The sequence below is a fragment of the Gymnodraco acuticeps genome, unplaced genomic scaffold (assembly GCF_902827175.1).
Source record: "Gymnodraco acuticeps unplaced genomic scaffold, fGymAcu1.1, whole genome shotgun sequence".
Classification (NCBI taxonomy): Eukaryota; Metazoa; Chordata; class Actinopteri; order Perciformes; family Bathydraconidae; genus Gymnodraco; species Gymnodraco acuticeps.
In genome coordinates this window covers 2,209,673-2,216,135 of record NW_022990701.1, presented here as the reverse complement: position 1 = coordinate 2,216,135, position 6,463 = coordinate 2,209,673, and the positions used below count along the sequence as shown (strand labels likewise).

Below are 6,463 nucleotides of genomic sequence, written 5' to 3'. Positions count from 1 at the left end.
ATAAAAATACATAAATAAGAGAATATAAGTCATCGAATGAGAGCGAAGAATATTGGTTTACATTTTATAAAATATAATTAAATAAAATGTGTCGTCAGGCCAATCATGAAGAAACTTCTGCTTAAGAAAAGATGTGGGTCTTCTGGTTTTAAAGGTATTGGAGGCAGGGAAAATGTAATCGTTTGTGGCGAACTTCTCCACAGTTTTGGGCTAACAGAAAATGCTCAATAACGTTTATTTCTTCACTTGGTGTGTTTAGTGCTCTGCAGTTTGTCAAAATAGATGTATAATGTCTTCTGTGGCCTTGGAGAAGCTCTGTCTGTCTGAAAAAATAACACATTTTGCGTCATGCAGGTTAAAAGCTGGGAGACTTGTATTCTACAACAGTTTGAAATATGTTTACCTGAATCAGAGACTTTTCAGACTCTCTTATGGCTACTTGAGGCATTCTTTCTTGGCTTATTTTTGATCTTTCAGCCCCACATTGAAGAAGAAGATTGAAGATTCAACTTATTGTCATTATGTAGTACAGGTACTATAACAAAACGGTTTCTCTGCATTTGACCCATCCTAGTGTTAGGAGCAGGCTGCCATTATGTACGGCGCTCGGGGAGGGAACGGTGCCTTGCTCAGGGACACCTCAGTAGCACTTGGTCTTTCCAAGTGCTACATGAGCCGATGCATATATCGTCATTCAGAGTTATTGTATTTGTTTTCTAGTCTAGACTTAAAAACTCGCAGTCAGAGCCCTGAGGTTGCCGAATGACAAGACTGAATAAATAAGTCAGACTGACAATAAAAACAGACTTTTATCAGAGAGTTAACCCTGATTTTAAATGAGTTTTTGTTATGTTAGTGAACTGGAATTCGTTTTACCCACAGTGTTTAACTCAGGATTGGTGTAATTTGTCCTTTCTTTGTCCGCTTGTGTTACAAAATGGCTTTTACACTGTCTATTAATAGCCTTGTGAGAAGGAATTACATTTTGTTTAAGTGCATTGCAATCAAAATATGGTCCTTTTTATTGTAAGCACCTAAATAAAAATTCAAACCCATTTAGACCTACTCTCCACTCCTACCCTCAGATGCTGTACAGCAGCAGCTGCTGGGTTTCTCTCACTGAGTGCAGGGCGGTGTGAGTCTCATACAGTTTACATTGCGCCAGATTCTAGCTAAACTGGTTTAAATGCCAAACAAGACTGTGGGAAAATATGCACAGAATCTCACACCAGGATGTTTTTATTATATTTCTGATTTAAGGTACATGAATGCCTCCATGTTGAACATTGTATTCAAGAAAAACCGGGAAATGTTTTGATGATTGGAAGTAAATTAGGTTTGTTAAACAGCAGCACAACTATATCAAAACATCTAAAAACTCCCACAAAACTTGCAGGGTAATCAAAGTGTCATTTTTCCAGTCATGTGCTCATTACTTCCCAAAACAAAAAACATACTTTGGCATTAACAGTACTCTTGCACAGGCATGCTCTGTCTGTGTGAGTGTTTTAAATGTTGTAGAAAATATGCATGTGATTGGGAAGTAAACATGACTGGAGAAGTGAATCTTGCAATATGCTGCAGGAGTTGTGTGAGAGTTTCTAAACAGTTTTGCTGTTGTTAAATGTGGCTCCTTTTTACTTCCATTCATCAAGACTTTTTCTCATGTTCTTCCATTCTTTGTTTATCCTGAAGTCATGCAAGAGAAACAAAGTGTTCCTCTCGGATTCCAGCTAACAGGCTACTTGTTGAACTGATAGTCATCTTTGTGACTAAAGTATTCCTTTAAAAGCCATGTGTGTCTCAGTGAATAGAAATGTGATGTAATCCCCTCGAGGATGCAATCTTAACATCATATTTTCAGTGACCCATCTCTGAATTGATCAACCTTTGAAGACTGAATCAGTGTCCCAGCAGGCCCTGTTGCTGCCACTCGATCAGCTCCATTTCTGTTTGTTTGCCTTCAAGAGCTGCGATGTTACCGAGCATCGTCCGTCTGTCGCAATCACCACATTCAGCCGTTCTTGGGCAATCTTTGAGTGGAAAATACAGCGTGCACCAGGGAGTGAGTGAGTGTGTGTGTGTGTGTGTGTGTGTGTGTGTGTGTGTGTGTGTGTGTGTGTGTGTGTGTGTGTGTGTGTGTGTGTGTGTGTGTGTGTGTGTGTGTGTGTGTGTGTGTGTGTGTGTGTGTGTGTGTGTGTGTGTGTGTGTGTGTGTGTGTGTGTGTGTGTGTGTGTGTGTGTGTGTGTGTGTGTGTGTGTGTGTGTGACTTACTTCACAATATTTTTGAGTTTGCTCCTTTGTAGAGTCTTGATGAGAAAATTGAAAGTGTGTGAAACTTTCCACAGCCTCTTATGAAAGACCGCTTCTTGCACCATTTGGAAAAACATTTGATAAAAACACATCGATCGGGCTGAAGCTGAGGTCATGTCCTCCAGACTTTTTCCCAGGAAGTCTAGGGGATCTGAAGCATTTATCTTACATTGTATGATTGACGGTTACATATTATAGGAATTTTAAATGGTGAGACCAAAGATATTTTAGACTTGGACGTACGTAAAAAAACGAATGAATAATTACAATTCAACCATATTCCTTACAAGAATGAAATGCAGGATTTCTAGGAGCTCTTGAAAAAAACGATAAGGTTCCCAGCTCCTGAGGGTCTCAAAAATGTGAAGGGTCACCAAACAGTTGTGTTAAACAAATAAGGTCTATTGATATGTATATTTTTGTACTGGATGCTGACCCCTTTAAACCCTCAAAATAAACAATTAAGGAAAATCACAATAATTTCTTTATTTTAAAAGGTTACTTTTAGACAATCTTGTATGGGAACTCTGGGACACGAATAACTATTTGTATTTTAACACTTTTTTATATTAGATTCCCAAGAAAAATGAATGATGCATACAAATATATTCATATACAATACAATTAAATAAAAACTGTGCATTTTATATGTTTTTTTCATTACAGATAGTAATCACCAATGTCCATATTAATGTCACCATACAGTCAAATTATAGCAAGGAAATACAGCTGATTTAACTGAATACAACTGACAAAACAAAACAGCTAAATGAATGAAAGTAGTTTCATAAAACATGGTCTGATGATTCAGGTCTGTTAAAAAATTATCTGCGGTTGTGTTTCTTTGTGGAAATATTGAGATACAATCTCATTAATTCTATAGCCCATGAACACATACAACAGGATTATCCGGTGAATAGAGAGCACATAGAGAGAGATGACTCCAATAAAAAGCTCAGGCCTTCAGTGAGGAGTCTGCTTACAGGAGCAATTTTCATAAAAGCACATGAGCTACAGAGACAACGTGAGCATATTTACAGTCCTTCTTTGTTTCCAGGGTCTGCTTTTCAGCATTGATTGACCAGATGCCAGTCTCAAATCCACAGTCCTCAGGATCACATGTTTGGTGCTTAGTGATATCTCAGGCTCTCAGACTCTCCCTGAGGATCCAGATACGGGGCATGAAAATGACCGAGCCAAAGCTAACCATGGCTGGCACTGCCGGCCGGGAACTGTAATGCACGATAACTTGCTTTTTTTGGTGCCTATGAATAAATGAGGCACATCATGCTGGATAGAATTAGGTTTAGGTTTTCCACCAGCATGAATGTATGTGACACCATGCAAATGTGTATATGGAGTGTCCCCCCTCCCATTATTTCCTCCAAGATCTTTCTTTTTAATTTGAGTAATGGGTGTCATTTTGGAAAAAGCTGTTTCAGCAATTCCATTTGTCTCATTTATCACATTTCCACAGATATGTATTTATTTATGTATAATTACAATTATTGTCTTTGTTGTGAAATGTTCGGATTAGTTTTTCTATTCATTAATACATTTGTATATAGTATTAGGTGTAGTATATTTAAATATACCCAGCATTTATTACAGTGTTATTCTTTCACATGGATGTCATCCAGGGAGTTATCACATCAAATTCGAGCGCCCACGACCAAACAAAACCGTGCCGTCATCACGTTGCGACAGCCACTCTCTCCAGTCGGTAGAGAGTCAGGAGGAGACGAACAAATCAGGCGGCTGTTGAGGAGCGTGTGAACGGCTAAATCACTCACACCCCGCCCGCTCTTTGGTCCCAGTGGATGTGTTGCCCCTGTTTAATGATCGGACGCTTTCACATGTCTCCCAGAGAGGGAACAGAGTCAGAGGGTCGACCAACAGAGCAGCTAACGTTAGCAGTGTTTTACTAGCATGCTAACATCACACAGGAGAGTTAGCTCCTCCGGCTAACGTGCTAGCTGCTGTTACTTAGGTGCAAACACTTGACTTGCTGCTGGTGGGAAGAAGGAGCGTTTAACCTCATCGTTAGCTTCATCAAAGGATATATCTGGCTTTGGATACACGACCTGAGGGATTCACCGGAGAGGCCTGCTGTCTTTCTTCACCCCTGCCTTTCTGAGGTAAACACAGGATAAAGTGCAAGATCACAACTGGGGAATAATGTAGTAATGAACCAGTGGAAGTGGGCCTAGCATTAGCCAGCTAGCTCGTTAGCTCAGCCTGGTTAGCATTGCTAACGCTAGTAGCCTGCTTAACGCACTTCTGTTTATGTGGAGCTTGTTAGCGGTTTTGAAATAAGTTATTATTTGTCTCTGCTCAGGCCAACTATGCCTGATCTTGATGGGTAGTAATTATGTTCAGCATTTATTGAAAACAGACTGAGTCCTGGAGTTTTCTCTCACTCCGTTGCTGAAACTTTTCCTTTTAAACAAGCTGCACAAACTTCGAGGCAAAAGCTGCACACAGTGCGAGGAGTTCAGTCCACATGCACCGCTTTTAATATGTGATGAGAGCAAAGCCGATAATCATGGTTTATGTATCTTAAGTTTTACTGTGCATAACAAAGATGTAGGTGCATTTTAGCAGAGGAATCTTTGAGGGGTTTCTCTTGATAGTAGACGTTTTATGTCCTAAACGCTAGCAGATCCCATGCTAAGTTAACTATAACGTTGTGCCAAATCCAGATGTTCTTGGAGGCACGCGATGATAAGACTTCACGGGACAAAAACAGCAGCCTGTAGATTGCTTTAGACATGTGGGGTGCTAAACTTTTGGATAGCACAGAGGACTGCTCTGTTTTTCCATGCACAATTTCAGACTTTTTATTAGAGACCTGGCAGATACAGTTACAGATGTTTAGTCTCCTTTTATCCCTCCCCTGGCATCAGGTGTCCCGACCAGGATCCAGGCTATATCGATGGGTAGATTGAGGTTAAAATAATGACATGCATCATTGTAAGGCCACATTAAATATTATTGAATAGATGCACCGCACAAGTATAAGTGTATAAGTATTACTCTATAAGTAGGTAGCTGATTGTTAGATAGGCGCAACCATCTGTACCTATCTGTACTGGGTTATTATGTTTTCTAGTTACACATCGTCAAAAGCAATCCAGTCTGCAACAACAGTCCTCAACTAAATCCTTCACGAAGTTTATGTTACCCAGTCTTTGTTGGAATATGATAAATTGACTGCATCATTTAAGAAGTTTGTTTGGATGTTGAACTGATGGTTGGTGTATAATATGGGTGCTTTTAATGTTTCCTGCCTATGCTAATCAATACCAATATGTGGTCAAATATGTTGGAAACAGTATTATTTTAGTAGCACGTCTCTTCCTGGTTTTAGAGAATAAGGATATTGACATAAGAGCATTGAAAAACCTGATTACAGATGTCATTTGCACACGTTTCTAAAACGATCACCTGATTTTCTCCTTGCTGAGGATGTTGTGCTTCTGTTTGTTGATGTTAAGAATATCTGTAATTTCTGACTGAACTTTTTAAGCGTCAAGTAGAGCCTAGGTTTTTCCACTTGTATACCATCCCAACGTCATCTTTGTTTTATTGACTTAGTAAAAGATTCACCTGCAAACATGACAGAGAATGATGTTAAACTTCAATAAGCTGTTTACATAACACGGTATTCAGATTTCCATTTGTGCTAGGTAGCAAATTCAGGTTTTTCAAAACAGGGATGCCGTTGTATCAAGGTTCCTAATACGCTGTTTACATGTGCTACACATCAACAGTTTAATGCCAGAGCCCACTCACTTTTAACCGGAGTTTGACCTCATCGCTTCGTGTCTAAGGTTAGCCAAACCTGTAGGTGTGTGTGTTCACACAAATTCAAGTCTGGAGCTGTTCATAACAAATTGTTGCTAAACATGAGGATTACTTTACATAAGTCCAAATAAAGTTTCTGTTTCACTTCTCTTCACACCCTATTGTCTCTTATATATGGCATATTTCACTTGTGCTTCTCTTCAAGTCTTTAAGTCAGTTAAGTTCAATTGAAACATTACTAACATTGAGACACATTACCACCCCTCACAGGAAAGACATTTCACAAAAATGTTGTCTAACCATTGTTAAACCGAGGACAGGAGGAGGGTTGTAAAGTCTTGTT

General features: G+C 39.3%; 1 protein-coding gene across 1 annotated transcript in view; it reads left to right on the top strand.

The window, feature by feature from the left end:
* Positions 1-4,008: 4,008 nt before the first annotated feature.
* Positions 4,009-6,463, top strand: part of fbxw7 (F-box and WD repeat domain containing 7) — a 137,768-nt gene continuing 135,313 nt past the window's right edge. Inside the window, exon 1 of the mRNA XM_034231255.1 lies at positions 4,009-4,451. The gene's annotated coding sequence lies outside the window, so the exon portion shown is untranslated. The remainder of the gene's footprint in view (positions 4,452-6,463) is intronic.